General features: G+C 39.3%; 1 pseudogene; it reads right to left on the bottom strand.

Moving 5' to 3' along the window:
• Positions 1–1,126: 1,126 nt before the first annotated feature.
• Positions 1,127–16,497, bottom strand: part of LOC135527490 (serine/threonine-protein kinase mTOR-like) — a 62,627-nt pseudogene continuing 47,256 nt past the window's right edge.

The raw sequence follows: 16,497 nt of genomic DNA, 5'->3' as shown, positions 1-16,497 counted from the left end.
TGCAGATCACACAGGCACAGCTCCAGTATGTACGTGTCGTGGAGGTGATTTGGAATCATGCTGTTCTGATGAGGTAACCCTGCATGAAGTCAGCGACCAAAGAGGACATTTGGTGTAATGGTTAAGACATTGGATTTCCAAGAGGGAGACCAGAGTTCCCATCCCACCAGAAACACCGACATAATGTGACAGCATTCTGCTACTTCATTCTGTATTAACAAACCATTAAGAGTCTTTGGTGTCACACTGTGAAAGCCACCTTACCAGACACACCTCTGTCTCTCACTACTTGTACCACAACAGACAGCTACCATCATGACACTTTTTTCACTGTCTCTTTCCCCCTCTATGCAGTGCAGTGTGTTTTCAGATCCTCACGGGAACACAAGCATCTATAAATAACCTTGTTTACCCCTCTGTGCTGTTTAGTGTTTGTCTGTGTCCTGCTGTGACTTACTGTGCCAACCCACTGTTTTGCTTTGGTGGAGTGTCGCACTCTATAAGAGCACGCCAAGAAACGGAGGAAAGCAAGTTGAGAAAGAGAGACTACAGAAGACGAAGCGGAGAAGAATGGCAAAAAGATGGAGAGGGTCGGGGGATGGAGGTGAGGTGAATCGAAGGGACTGCTGCTCGTGTGAGAGTGGCTGACCTGCATGGTAGTGCCATCCCACTCAGTGGCCTGTTAATGACACAGATGTAGTCAATGTATTACCATGGACTAACATGGCCCGTGTCTTTGTCTGTCTTTGCTCCTTCTCTCACCTCTCTACGGTTCGTAACTCACTGACCAATTGATCCTTTTGTGTCCCTGCCTGGATAGATGAACAATGAGGCAAAGGAACAGATAGAAAAAGACTAGAAATTAGAATGTCTGTGAGCCTGGATAATGTGGTAACTGTATGGCAGCAGGGCTATAATGGTTTCACAACCCTATTGTCCTGGACAAAAGTCCACTTTTAGAATTTAGTTTTGCTTGCGCGCCTGGCGTTATATCAAGGCCTAGACATACTCCACTCGTACTAAACTGAGGGCATTCAGCTGAGGTAGTAACCCATCAATGAACCTAAAACGTCACAGACAACATCTATACTCTAGCGACTGGCATCTCCTCTACAACAACATGAATTCATCTGGCTGCCTTTTTCCTGACCACATTCACAATTGACCCTGAGGACAAAAAGAGAGAAGAACGACAAGAGAAAAAAGACTTCCGTACTGAAAAAGCTGAAAAATGGAGAGAAGCTTTCAATAAGAGAGGAGGATGAGAGCCTACATATATACAGTTAATATACAGTACCAGTCAAAAGTTTGGACACACCTACTCATTCAAGGTTTTTTCTTTAATTTGACTATTTTATACATTGTAGAATAATAGTGAATACATCAAAACTATGGAAGAACACATACAGAACCATGTAGTAACCAAAAAAGTGTTAAACAAATCAAAATATATGTTATTTTTGAGATTCTTCAAAGTAGCCACTCGTTGCCTTGACAGCTTTGCACACTCTTGGCATTATCTCAACCAGCTTCACCTGGAATGCTTTTCCAACAGTCTATGATTTCATGTGTTATTTCATAGTTTTGATGTCTTCTCTATTATTCTACAATGTAGAAAACAGTAAAACATGTATTAAAACTGTTGAATGAGTAGACGTGTCCAAACTGTTGAATGAGTAGACTTGTCCAAACTGTTGAATGAGTAGATGTCCAAACCGTTGAATGAGTAGATGTGTCCAAACCGTTGAATGAGTAGACGTGTCCAAACCGTTGAATGAGTAGATGTGTCCAAACCGTTGAATGAGTAGATGTGTCCAAACCGTTGAATGAGTAGATGTGTCCAAAAAGTTAAATGAGTAGATGTGTCCAAACCGTTGAATGAGTAGACGTGTCCAAACCGTTGAATGAGTAGACGTGTCCAATCCGTTGAATGAGTAGACGTATCCAAACCGTTGAATGAGTAGACGTGTCCAAACCGTTGAATGAGTAGATGTGTCCAAACTGTTGACCGGTACTGTATGTGGTGTAACCATGTAACAAAAACAATGATAGCAGAGGATAGAGCGAGTGTTTTGTCTCCCAACACCTCTGTCATTGCAGAACACGGTTATGCTATGAGACGCAGGCAGGGGTCTGTGCACCAGCGTGGGTATTAGAATATATCACTACACCAGGGCTATGATAAGAATAGAGCTCTGGCTCAGATCTGACTGTACTGATCTCTTCAACTCCAGTCCTAGTGGGCCGAAACACAGCTTTTTCTTTCTACCTGCTATCCATCTCTAAAACCTGCTAGGAAACTGCACTCACCTGGTGTCCCAGGTCTGAATCTGTCTCTAATTAGTACGAGATTATTAAAATAACTGAAATGTTCTAGCCCTCCAGGACTGGAGTTGAAGAGCTCTGCTTGTTGTTGGAATGGATAGGGCATCTCATAGATGAGTAGCGAGAGCAACAGAAAACCATCAAAGCATGATTCAGAATCTTCACAGTTGAATTATTGAGCCATTGGAGGAGTCACACTAATTCAACATTGGCTTCCTTCCTTGTCTCCTTGGCTCCTGTCCTTAGTGGCCATGGAGCTATAATAGCTAGGTGTTGCAGGTAGTTGGCAAACGGGAGAGAGAGGGAGTTAAAATGACTAAAACAAGTAGTCCTGTAGCTAACATAGTTATATTAAGCACTGTAAAGGCCATCCAATCATTTGATCGCAGAGTGTTGCATTGTATGGCAATACCTATTTTGTTATACTGTAGTAACCACTTATTCTCAAAACAATACTTTTGAGGAATACAAAGACACAAAATCATTGTTGTAGCTGTAGTGCCACTCTCGAAAACTTTAAGGCTGAATTATTTCAACATCATCACAATCTTTTTCCCACCCTTCTCTCACAGCATCCACCATCAGACCACTCTCCTTCACCCAATTCCCCCACTCCTTCCATCCTCTGCCTCACACAACCTCACCACTGTATCTGACTGATGACATGCAGACACCATCTCACACCCCAATGTCTTTATAGGCCCCACGGTTAATCGCCGTACGGCTGATTTTGATGGCAAATAATAACAGGAGATGTAATGGCTGAGACAGCGGTGGTCTGGTCAATGGAGACAAATTGAGGACGGCTGAGAGTCAATGGATTAGGTCCACCTAAGGTTCACAGCCATTTACTGGATGTAGAAAGAAAACAAAACTGAAATCTGCCCTCATCTCACTCTAGAGCACTTAGTACCAACTTATAACATACCAAAATATTCAAAGACCAAGGCAATGGCCAGAAATATAGAAGTAGCAAGGACAAAGGAAATGAGAACTCCCCTCACGTCTAACTTCCCTCCAACTCCCATTAGCAACCAGGGTAAAGGGAGCAACACCAGACTAACCTCCTTAGGGAGCAGCTCTCCACATGGCTAAACTGCTGTCAAGTTAACCGATACAGGCTTCTACACCAGTGCACAAAGACAGGCTGCTACTGTCTGCTGGCCCTGCTTTAAACACTCCATTCCATGGCCAGATACTGAACTCTCCAATGTGCCAATACGAACCCTCTGTCTTCACAGTTAACCACTTGAAAGCGGCAAGTAGAAGGGATAGGAGCCCGAAAGACAGCAACTGTGAAGTGAGAGTTGTTAAGAGAACAGCAAGGAGGAGACCATATTAGCCAACCCACTTTTTGATTTAACCAGCATACAAGTGCAGGGATGAATCTACATTTTATTTTCTTGATTACGCTTGTCCTCTGGCCTCCATGGTCAGGCACTTCACCTTCCATCGTTTAGGAGGCTTTGTCTCCCGATGACTATCATTCGTCATCATTGACTGACTAGATGCTTGGCCATCTCCACACACAGTAAACAGCCAAATCTCCCCGATCGATGGAGCCCATTTAATTTCAGCTATTGACTCACGGCCGCTCAACAGACAGAGATGCTAAAAAAATACAAAACACTTAAATGGAGATGCGGCCTGAAAACTCTGCATCTCACTAACAATCTTTGCAGAGATAAAACCCATTGGGGACAAACTGGTTGAATCGACATTGTTTCAACGTCATTTGTCAACAACATATTGTGGCATGGAATCAAAGTGGAAAACATGTTGGATTTGAAAGAAGTAATTAACTGTATTTTTTTTAACTTTATTTAACTAGGCAAGTGAGTTAAGAACACATTTTCTTATTTTCAATGACAGCCTAGGAACAGTGGGTTAACTGCCTGTTCAGGGGCAGAACGACAGATTGGTACCTTGTCAGCTCAGGGATTTGAACTTGCAACCTTCCAGTAACTAGCCCAACGCTCTAACAACTAGGCTACCCCTGAGGGTGGAATTTCAAAAACATGAGTATGTCATCATTGTAACCAATTGTCAACATAGACAAACTTTTTATTAGACATGTTGATTTGTACCTTTGACTCAACGACAGATCTTCAACATTATACCCACTTATCAGAAAAAACTATAGGCTGGACAGCACCTCCTAATAGAGAGTTGCTCTTTCTACAGCTATTTCTTTGGTCTCAACTTCCAGGGTTTTAAACATGCCCCGCTCAGCTTTGGTATTCGTCACTGACTACTACCAATGTGTTTTCAGGATAATGATTATTGAGAGAGCTCTGAATTAAATAAATATTCCAAAAAATTAGGAATTAGAATATTAGAATGGACATGAACCTGTTATGATGGGATAAAGGTCAGCCATTCTGGTCAGGGAGTTGGTCAACCATTATTGCCAGTGCTGTAATAAGATTTTGTGTAAAATAATTAATTTAAATATATGATCTGCACTTGTAGGTTTGTTAGCTAGCTAGCCAGACAGTTTTAGAGGAATGATTCCATAAAGTATTCAAATTATCTGCCATGATGCCAACATTCCATTGAAACAATGCAGTCGATCCACAACCATACACTGGCTGAAATCAGTTGATGATAAGACTTAGACAAGTTGTAAATGCAACCCGTACTGATGTTGTATCTTATAATAGCACTCACACAGTTTTCCAAGAAAACTACAGTTGAGACATGATTTGGTCTGTCTCCAGGCTATTATTACAGAAAATTGGTATTACAACCCAAATAAACCGCATTTATAATTATGTAATATTTTAGGATGACAATCTTAACATTTTGGATATATCACATGCTTTACTTTTATTTTGCTTCATAAGTAAAATGAGTATTATGACTCTACTGCAATTAATTCCAATTAGACTGGTTTGGATTGGCTGCCATTTTCACCCCATTCCGGAACTTTTAGGGTTTACGACATAGCCCCTCTAAGTGACTTTAAAGCTTGATTTGATTTGAGTCCTATTGTGTTTGAGTCCTATTCTTTACCCTTGATTTTTGTTTGCAATGGAGACGTGACTTCAACCTATCAATTATTAATTTGTAGATAAACTGGATATTGAATTGTGTTTGGTTGTCAACGCAACCAAGAAAAGTTCAAGAATAGGATCAAATCAAACGAGGGTTTATGACATTGTCCTGCTAAGTGAATTTAAAGTTAGATTTGATTTAGTCCTCAGCTTTAACCTCTTGAAACTCTGGGGGCGCTATTTCATTTTTGGATGAAAAACGTTCCCGTTTTAAACAAGATATTTTGTCACAAAAAGATGCTTGACTATGCATATAATTGATCACTTTGGAAAGAAAACACTCTGAATTTTCCAGAACTGCAAAGATATTGTCTGTGGGTGCCCTAGAACAGGAGCTACAGGCAAAACCAAGATGAAACGGCAACCAGGAAATCAGCAGGATTTTTGAGGCTACGTTTTCCATTGTCTCCTTATATGGCTGTGAATGCGAGAGGAATGAGCCTGCCCTATCTATCGTTTCCCCAAGGTGTCTGCAGCATTGTGACGTATTTGTAGGCATATCATTGGAAGATTGACCATAAGAGACTACATTTTCCAGGTGTCCGCCCGGTGTCCTCCGTCGAAATTGGTGCGTCATTTTCAGCTTCTGGTATTTTTCCATGCGATTCTGAGGGGAAAGCAGGCTTCCACGAACTGCATATCAATGAAGAGATATGTGAAAAAACACCTTGAGGATTGATTCTAAACAGCGCTTGCCATGTTTCGGTCGATATTATGGAGTTAATTCGGAAAAAGTTTGACGTTTTGGTGACTGAATTTTCGGTTCATTTCGGTAGCCAAATGTGATGTACAAAACGGAGCGATTTCTCCTACACAAAGATTCTTTCAGGAAAAAATGAACATTTGCTACGTCACTGAGAGTCTCCTCATTGAAAACATCCGAAGCTCTTCAAAGGTAAATGATTTTATTTATTTGGTTATCTGGTTTTTGTGAAAATGTTGCGTGCTAAATGCTACGCAAAATGCTAAGCTAGCTTGCAATACTCTTACACAAATGATTGATTTGCTATGTTTCAAAAGCATATTTTGAAAATCTGAGATGACAGTGTTGTTAAGAAAAGGCTAAGCTTGAGAGCAGGCGCATTATTTGCGATTTTCAGAAATCGTTAACGTTGCGTTATGCTAATGAGCCTGAGGCTTTATTCACGATCCCGGATCCGGGATGGGGAGTATCAAGAGTTAACTTTGATTATTGGTGGAGATGGAGACGTGAATCCAGCATATCAATTATTCATTTCTAGTCAAACTGTAATTACCACCAGACTAAGTCCGTAGCACAAAAGTTACATCTCTTTCAAATGTTGATATTTGGTTGCGTTGACAACCAAATACAATTCAAAATCACTTTTCCAACACAGTAAACATCTTATTAACAAGTTAACACATGATATGTTGGATCCATGTCTCCAACTCAACCAAAAATACAACTTAAATAATAGGATTAAGCCAGTGGCTCAGAAGAAAATATCCAAGCATGAGATATACTTTAAATGTTGATATTTGGTTGCATTGTCAAGATCTTCACAACTTCTATAATAATCTGTTCAGAATATTGAACAGCATTGATCACTTTAATGTAATCTCAACTGCAATCCAGGTCATTTGGTTGTGCTATTAGATGAAGCACAGTGATAACACATTAAGTTGTTGTATAAATACAAAACACCTGACATTCTATTCCCATTTGAACTTTGTTGTGCTTTTAAATGGTTGAAAGTGCAGTGATGACACATTTAGAGGACAAGTAAAGCAAACATCTGACATTGTTTTTCCATTGGAATTTGGTTGTGCTTTTAGATGGTTGAAAGCAGTGATGACACATTGGGAATTCAACAAACCTTTGGCTGTTTTTTTGAGTCGGTGAATAAGGGTTGAAATCTCATATTTAACTAGACATTGATCAACCTCTCAAACAAATGTTACCCAAATTTCCACGTTGAAATGACGTGGTGTGCCCAATGGGAAGGAGAGAGAGAACACAGAAAAGGAATCGAACAACGCAAGCAGATAATCTAGGGCTCTGCCCCAATGTGTAAATGGGTGACATTACAAGGGTGGGTACACCCTTGTAATGCATAACTATATATAAGTACTCAACCTTCAGAAGAGAACCCGGGAATTAATGAATAAAACAGAAAGAGAGAAAGGCCACACCTGATCTTCATGATTGCTTGTTTCCTTTGAAATGTGGTCTGTTTGACTAGACTAAAACGAACAGCTTTGTATGAGTTAAAAACACATGGCATGCTAGCTCTACCCTGGTGACGCAGTGGACTAATTGTATGGATAGAGAACAGAAGATCATAGTTTTGAATCTCACTGACGATGTGCCACAAAAAAAAGTGTTTGCCTGGTTAATGCCTAAGGAAATGAAATTTCCAAGTGTCCTATCTGTGTTTGGAGTTCAAAACAGTTAACCCAAACTAAGCTAGCAGTGTTATTAAAACTATTCTCAGAAAGTGAATTAAACCTCCCAGGAAAACTTTCAGGAAACCATAGTAAAACATTCTCAATCCCTGCAACCTAAAAATGAACGTTCCCAGAACAGATTTTCACTTCCGTTCTCAGAACAGTAAAATGTCACTTTTTTTAAACGGTCAGGAAACATATGACTTCGTTCCCAGATCCAATGGGAAACCAAAAAGGTACATTACCCCAACGTCTAAGGAACCAAATGTGCTAGTTAGGATAAGCTAGTCTACATAGGGCAAAATGTTGTTGTGGGTTCCTAGATCTCTATCATCAGGAATGGAGTTGAAATGATCAATCAGCTATGGGCCAACACGTCTGTTTTCAGTGTAACTTGCATACCTATTCATTTTAGAATCCCTCCTTACGTCAGCTCTGAAAATGCTATACTGTTAGAGCAGTTTCTGCAGAGCTGCTCCTCACATGGACAGAGCTGGAGGGCCCTCTGTAGGTAGGATTGCTTCACTGTTCTCCTGAACATTCTGCACATGCATAGTAGAACATAATTCAAAGGCAATGACCGTCTAAGTCTATAAACATGAATAGCAATATATATTCAGACAATGTTACAGAGCACTAGACACTTACCAATAGATCTTTTCACAATATATTGGCACAGAAAAATGTTTACATTATCATCACGATCTTAAATCAAATACCCCCATTCCTATTATATCACGGGACACCCGTCAATAATGTTTAAGTCAGTAAAAGGCATGGAGTATGTTATTCATATTATATTCATACAGTCACATTAACACACAATATTACAATGGACTAGTGAGCTCTATGAAGCACATTCTCCAGTTTTAACTTAGAATGCATTAGCATTGTGGCAATGACATAGCAAAATAATGGGCAGCACTTCCTCTTACAGCCAGTGCCTTGAGCAAAAAGCAACAGCAAATAACCAGGCTGTTACCTAAGCTGTTACCTTTACATGGTAATACATTCTGGGATTTAATGCTTAATGAGTCATTACTGAGAACTACAGATTTGGCACTAATTTCCTTATCGGAGGCTTCTTCTTGACCTTATTTGTTTTCAATCAACGCTTCAACGCTTCAACGAGTTCAGTTGCTCAATCTTTGAATATACACATATCAGTGAATTAGAAGCACTTAGCTAAGTCAATGTAAAATGCTTGACATTAACGTCAGCATGGCATCATTTGATGAAGTGCTTTGGACATTAAACTCCTCCTCCTCTCATGACTTCACCATTTAAATACATGCAGGAGTTACTTAGTAAGTTTATGGTTACTCGATAAAAACAGGCTGTGTAAAAGGAAGTGTAGCCACAAGTTGGATCGCCATTGTAGCTCCTCCACCAAAATGGACACCTGGGGATAGAAAAACAATACAAGCTCAGTGGCCATTGTTTCAAACTTTCCCAACATAACCCCCCTAAAGTTTTCCCACCTGAAAGACTGGTTTGTAGCCATGGTGCCCGTCTGATCCTGCTTTAGGTAACTTGTAGTTGTCTTGCCAAACAGCAAGGCAGTGCCTAAGCCTTGTTGAATGCAGAATTAGCCAGGCTAAGCTAATTGATGCTAACGGTAAATTATCATAATATAGGCTAGTGGCAAGGCCCCCCAAAATGTTGAGATACCCCTAATAACAAACACAACCATGTTTTTCCATATCTCTGTCTCCCACATATGAAATGCATGGTTGTGTAAAAATATATTACTGAAAAAGTGGTTAAATGTATAGATATTGTGACCCTTAACTCAAACAGTGCAGAAGAATGCCTGGCTCGAAGGGGGGTGGGCAACACAAGCTTGTGTAACCCAATAATGAAAGCTCTGATATTGCAAAAATGTGAAATACAAGTAGTCAATTGTCTGCCCTACATAGAGAAACAAGCAACATTAGGATATCTTAAGCATAGTATAGACCTGTAAATAAACCGATACTGTAAATAAACCGAAATGGAGCACTGCTCTCATGCAGTGGTGTATGATCCTGCCTGACAAAAATGCATGCATTTTTTGATTTTGTGGCTTTTGTAATCATTTCTAAGGAGTAGAAGTGGACTCAGACATCGAAATTAAAAATGTTGGAGGTCCATAGTTCCTTAAAGGATTTTGTATCTTTAGCCCCGAGTCTTGCAATTAAAGTAACGGGGCCTCAAATCCAATATGCCTGCCATTACAACATTACAACATTACAACATTCAATGTTATGAATGAAACACAACCAAACAATTAAGAGCACTGATGGTATAGGTGAGCTGAAGAAGTGATATTCTAACATCATGTGTGCTATTTATTTCTTTATGCAGTACTGTCGGTTCACCAGCGGACATCTATCAAGACACCCTTGTTGACTGGATTCCCACAGTGAAGAGGAGCAATGCTTAAGCAGCATCAGTATCTACTTCTACTACTACTTTGTCCTTTTCCACGAAAGGAGACATCCATCAATTACTGTGGCGATATTAGCATATAAATCTTGGTGGTGCAAACTCACCCAATCTTTTTTTTTTTTGAGCAAGAAAAGCCACTACACAACACATTACTTTCACTATAACGGTGACAAATGGTGCCCACAAAATGTTAGAGCCTACATAAAACTGTCCCAACAACGGATGACGAACAGCGTCTGGACATAAACATGATAAACAATGCTAGGACAGGGAACAACACAGAGGAGGAGACATACAGTTGAAGTCGGAAGTTTACATACACCTTAGCCAAATACATTTGAACCCAGTTTTTCACAAATCCTGACATTTAATCGTAGTAAAAATTCCATGTTTTACGTCAGTTGAGGATCACCACTTTATTTTAAGAATGTTGAATGTCAGAATAATAGTAGAGAGAATGATTTATTTCAGATTTTATTTCTTTCATCACATTCCCAGTGGGTCAGAAGTTTACATACACTCAATGAGTATTTGGTAGCATTGTCTTTAAACTGCTTAACTTGGGTCAAACGTTTCGGGTAGCCTTCCACAAGCTTCCCACAATAAATTGGGTGAATTTTGGCCCATTCCTCCTGACAGAGCTGGTTTGTAGGCTTCCTTGCTCGCACACGCTTTTTCAGTTCTGCCCACAAATTTTCTATAGAATTGAGGTCAAGGCTTTGTGATGGCCACTCCAATACCTTGACTTTGTTGTCCATAAGCCATTTTGCCACAACTTTGGAAGTATGCTTGGGGTCATTGTCCATTTGGAAGACCCATTTGCGACTAAGCTTTAACTTCCTGACTGATGTCTTGAGATGTTGCTTCAATATATCCACATAATATTCTTTCCTTAAGATGCCATCTATTTTGTGAAGTGCACCAGTCCCTCCTGCAGCAATCCACCCCACAACATGATGCTATCACCCCCGTGCTTCACGGATGGGATGGTGTTCTTCAGCTCGCAAGCATCCTCCTTTTTCCTAACATAACGATGGTCATTATGGCCAAACAGTTCTATTTTTGTTTCATCAGCCCAGAATACATTTCTCCCATAAATTACAATCTTTGTCCCCATGTGGAGTTGCAAAATGTAGCCTGGCTTTTTATTGGCAGTTTTGGAGCAGTGGCTTTTTCCTTGCTGAGTGGCCTTTCGGGTTATGTTGATTTTGCACTCGTTTTACTGTGGATATAGATACTTTTGTACCCGTTTCCTCCAGCATCTTCACAAGGTCCTTTGCTGTTGTTCTGGGATTGATTTGCACTTTTCACACCAAAGTAAGTTCCTCTCTAGGAGACAGAAAGCGTCTCCTTCCTGAGCGGTATGACAGCTGCGTGGTCCCTATTGTTTGTACAGATGAACGTGGTACCTTCAGGCGTTTGGAAATTGTTCTTAAGGATGAACCAAACTTGTGGAGGTCTACAATTTATTTTCTGAGGTCTTGGCTGATTTCTTTTTATTTTCCCATGATGTCAAGCAAATAGACACTGAGTTGGAAGGTTGGCCTTGAAATACATCCACAGATACACCACCAATTGTGTTAAATGATGTCAATTAGCAGAAGCTTCTAAAGCCATGATATCATTTTCTGGAATTTTCCAAGCTGTTTAAAGGCACAGTCAACTTAGTGTATGTAAACTTCTGACCCACTGGAATTGTGACACAGTGAATTATAATTGATATAATTAATAATCTGTCTGTAAACAATTGTTGGAAAACTTACTTGTGTCATGCACAAAGTAGATGTCCTAACCGACTTGCCAAAACTATAGATTGTTAACAAGTAATTTGTGGAGTGGTTGAAAAACTAGTTTTAATGACTCCAACCTAAGTGTATGTAAACTTCAAACGTCAACTGTATAATACATGGTATACAAGGATGTACCCTTATTCTCTTGGGACATTCATTGGGACCTCAGTATCTGCCGACAATGTCCGAGGACAGATGAAATTTAAGAAACAGGCTGCATTATTATTATATATTAAGTTATACAGCCCTGAATATTATATTGTTATATCTGTGAACAGTACAAATTTGCGTCACTAACAAAATCTAATGGTTTTAAATTGCTGTTTTGTATTGTCTGGAAACTCACTTGTAGAATTTGCTTACAGTAGGTCTCTTAAAAAAGAGAAGCCATGCAAGGTTATTAAACCGAGGTGCCTAGTTATTCTTCTTTTGTTGATATCAGGTAACGTGCAACCTAATCCTGGCCCTGATATGCAATGTCTCCAAACCCCCTCTGATTTTAAATCAAGATCTGGTTTTGGTATTTTTCATTTAAATGTATGCAGCCTTTTGTCAAAAATCGAAGGGGTTAGGATTTGGGCTAAATCAACTGATGCTAATTGGGTTTTCTGAAACCTGGCTCAGCAAGTCCTTTTTGATAAGCATCCTTTTTGATAAGGATATTTGTATAAGTGGTTACAATGTTTATCGCACTGATCGAGTTAAGAAAGGGGGGGTGTGGCTATATATGTAAAAACTAAATTCCCTGTAAGTTTGGCAAAGTCTGAAACTATATGCAAACAGTTGGAATTTCTTGCTCTGAATATTGAGGTTTCAAAGGGTCTCTCTATAACTGTGATTGGCTGTTATAGACCCCCCTGTGCTCTCGGTGATACATTTTCTTCTTTGACACACCTTATGTCTAAACTTCTTTACAGTGAAATGATCTTGATTGGTGATCTCAACTGGTGTTGGTTAAAGCCGGTGTCTGATGAATTAAAAATGTTTTGTGATTCTAAGAATCTTACCCAGTTGATTAACTCACCCACTCGCCCAAATCTTAAATGTCCAGATAAATCTACCCTGATTGATTTGATATTGACAAATGTTCCACATAAATATTCTGCGGTTGGTGTTTTTTGTAATGTTTTAAGTGACCATTGTGCTGTTAGAAATACTAAGGTTCCTAAGACAAACCCACGTTTTATTCGTAAGAGAAATTTGAAGTGTTTTAATGAGCAGGCTTTCTTTCATGATTTGTTTTATTTTGACTGGAGTAAGATTGAGTTTATCTCTGATGTGGAAACTGCCTGGAAATTCTTTCATTATGTTTTCTTTCAAATAATAAACAAACATGCACCATTCCACGCGTTCAGGGTTAAAGGGCGGGTTAATCCATGGTTTTCTTCTGAGCTGTCTTGTATTATTCACAACCGTAATCTAGCCTGGGCTAAAACAAGGAAATCATGTTCTGATTGGCTTATTTTTAGGCAGTGACGAAACAAGTGTTCTTTTCTTCTCAGGAAGGTCTGAATATTTTATGTCTGTTACCACTGATAACCTGAATGACCCTAGAAAGTTTTGGTAGGCTATTAAGTCTATGTCTGGTAACAGTAATGTTAATGAATTACCGTCATGTTTTTTGAGGGACTCTGTTGCTGGAAAAGACTAAACTAAAATGCTGAATTGTTTCAATGAGCACTTTGTATCATCTGGTAGGCTGTTTGATTCATTGTCCTCTGTCTCTGTACAACCCTGTGTGGATGAACCAGTGAGAGCTGGTCAAACGTTTAGCTTTTTGCCATTCTCAGTGCAGGTGGTACATAAAGCGCTGAAGTCCTTAGATCAGAGAAAGCCTGCAGGTCCCTGATGTTTTGGATCCCTGCTTTTTAAATCTGGCAGCTGATTTCATAGCTGAACCACTTACATCTCTGTTCAATCTAACCCTGGAATGTAATGAAATTCCCGAAAATCTGGAAATCAGCATTTGTCCTACCACTTTTAAAAGGGGGAGATCCAAATCTTTTAAATAATTATAGGCTAATCTCAAAGCTGTCAACCCTGGTGAAAATATTTGAAACCCTTGTGAGTGAACAGCTAAAAGAGTTTTTATTTACTCTATTTTATCAATGTACCAATCGGGCTTCAGAAAGAAGCATAGCACAATTACAGCAGCCATGAATGTTTTAAATTATATCACTGAAGCCATTGACAAAAAACAGCACTGTGTCTCACTTTTTATTGATCTCTCTAAAGCTTTTGATACAGTTGGTTCTGCAGAGATTGTCGAGTGTAGGTCTTTCAGAGCATGTAGTTGTATGGTTTGTAAGGTTTGCTAACTATCTGTCTAGGTGGCAGGGAAGCCTAGTGGTTAGAGCGTTGGACTAGTAACAGAAAGGTTGCAAGTTCAAATCCCCCGAGCTGACAAGGTACAAATCTGTCGTTCTGCCCCTGAACAGGCAGTTAACCCACTGTTCCTAGGCCATCATTGAAAATAAGAATTTGTTCTTAACCTGACTTGCCTAGTAAAATAAAGATACAAAATAAATAGAACTGCTGATAGGACAATTTGATGGGCTATGTCTGTCTTTAATGGTGTGCCCCAAGGCTCTGAACTTGGTCCTCCCTCATTCACTATTCATATAAAGATTTAGACAAAAATGTCCAAAATGCGTAACCTCATTTTTATGCTGATGATACTGTTATTTACTGTTGTGCCTCGTCTCTTACAAAAGCTTTCCAGAACTTGCAAACTGCTTTTAAATACTGTTCAACATACCTTGTGTCAATTGAAGCTTATCCTCAATACTGACAAAACTAAACTAATGGTGTTTTCTAAAGCAAGAAATAGACCTCTGAACCTTTCCCCTATTACTACCTGCCAGGGCAAGGAGATTGAGGTTGTAACCTCATATAAATATCTTGGAATTTGAATTAATGTTGGCCTCTCTTTTAAATTGCATATTCAACAATCCTGAAATTGGGATTTTATTTTAAGAATAAGGCCTGTTTTTCCTTGGAAGCCAGAAGGAGGCTAGTAGTATCAGCTACATTTATACCTTTACTAGACTATGGGGATATTTTATATATGAATGCTTCCGCTCAGTGTTTGAGATCAATTGACGGTCTTTACCATGGCACTTTGAGATTTAATTTAAACTGCAAAACCCACGCACCACTGCACTTTGTATACCAGGGTTCGCTGGCCTTCTCCAGTCACTCGTAGGCTCAGGCACTGGTATACCTTTATTTACAAAGCCATTTTGGGTTTACTACCTTTTTATTTGGGCTTTTTTAATGTTCAGAAATGTGGTGGGTACTCTTTTCGTTCGCTGGACTTTATCTTGCTAACTGTTCCAAATGTCCGAACTGAATTTGGAAAAAGGGCTTTTATGTACTCTGCGCCATCGTCTTGGAACACCTTACAAAATTATTTTAAACTAGAAGAACTTTTCCCGATTGGTATTTTTAAATCACTGATGAATGATCTTGAGACTGATTCCCAGACATGTCGATGTTTTTAATTTGCTGTTTTTGATTTTGTTATAGTCTTGTGAATTCTATGGTTTTTACTAGATTACTTGTAGTTTTCAAGTTGTTTGTCTGTAATTTTTGTAATGACTTGGTGCTGCCTATCTTTGCCAGGACGCTCTTGAAAAAGAGATTTTAAATCTCAATGAGGCCTTCCTCATTAAATAAAGGTTAAATAAAATAAAAAATATCTCTTGCTTGGGACTGGAACTGGAGAATGTTTTCATAATGTCCCACAAAGTTCCCTCTCCTATCCAGAGTAGACTACTATCCCTTATCTGACAGCTTGAAGTGCTAGCTAATCCTTTCACCCTCTTCCATGGCTGTTAGCTAGTTAGCTAGTTGTAAGTAGCTAGCTAATATGAAGTTAGCTAGCGGGTGATATTTAATTGAGTTTACAGTATGTCAAGTTAGCTAACTAGCGAACTTTATGTTAGAAGCTCATTTGAGTTAGCATGCACACTAAGTTTATGTAGCAAGCTATCTAATAATACATTGTTTTTCTTTCAACATATATTTACTTATTTGAATAGATTCTCCCACATCCTCTGTTTTCTGGGTCCTTAGAAAAAAGGAATAATGGGCAATCTTCCAGAAGTTTCCAATGGTAGCAAAAAGCAGCCAGCCATGTGGACAATCAGGGGACTTTCAACCGACTGAGTTTGGTCTTCCAACATGACGCTTGGTGCAGTTGCTAGTTGATTTGACGTCTTATCTGGTCACAACTTGTGGACTTCTTTACGTGCTGCTGTGCTGTTTTTTGCTAACGTTTCTTTGCTACCTGCCAACTTTACAGTTTTTACTTTTTAAATACCGTTTTATATATCTTTTTTTCTTCTTCTTCCCTCGCTCAACTTTTTTCAGTCAACTTTTTCACCCCGGACACTTTATCTGGACATGGTTCTACAGGACCTCCACCAGCCGTAGCTAAGTAGTAACAAGGATCATTTAAGTGTAGGAAATAATGAAACAGCGTC

This window comes from Oncorhynchus masou, chromosome 33, assembly GCF_036934945.1.
Source record: "Oncorhynchus masou masou isolate Uvic2021 chromosome 33, UVic_Omas_1.1, whole genome shotgun sequence".
NCBI lineage: Eukaryota > Metazoa > Chordata > Actinopteri > Salmoniformes > Salmonidae > Oncorhynchus > Oncorhynchus masou.
This window is presented reverse-complemented; position numbering and strand designations above follow the sequence as displayed.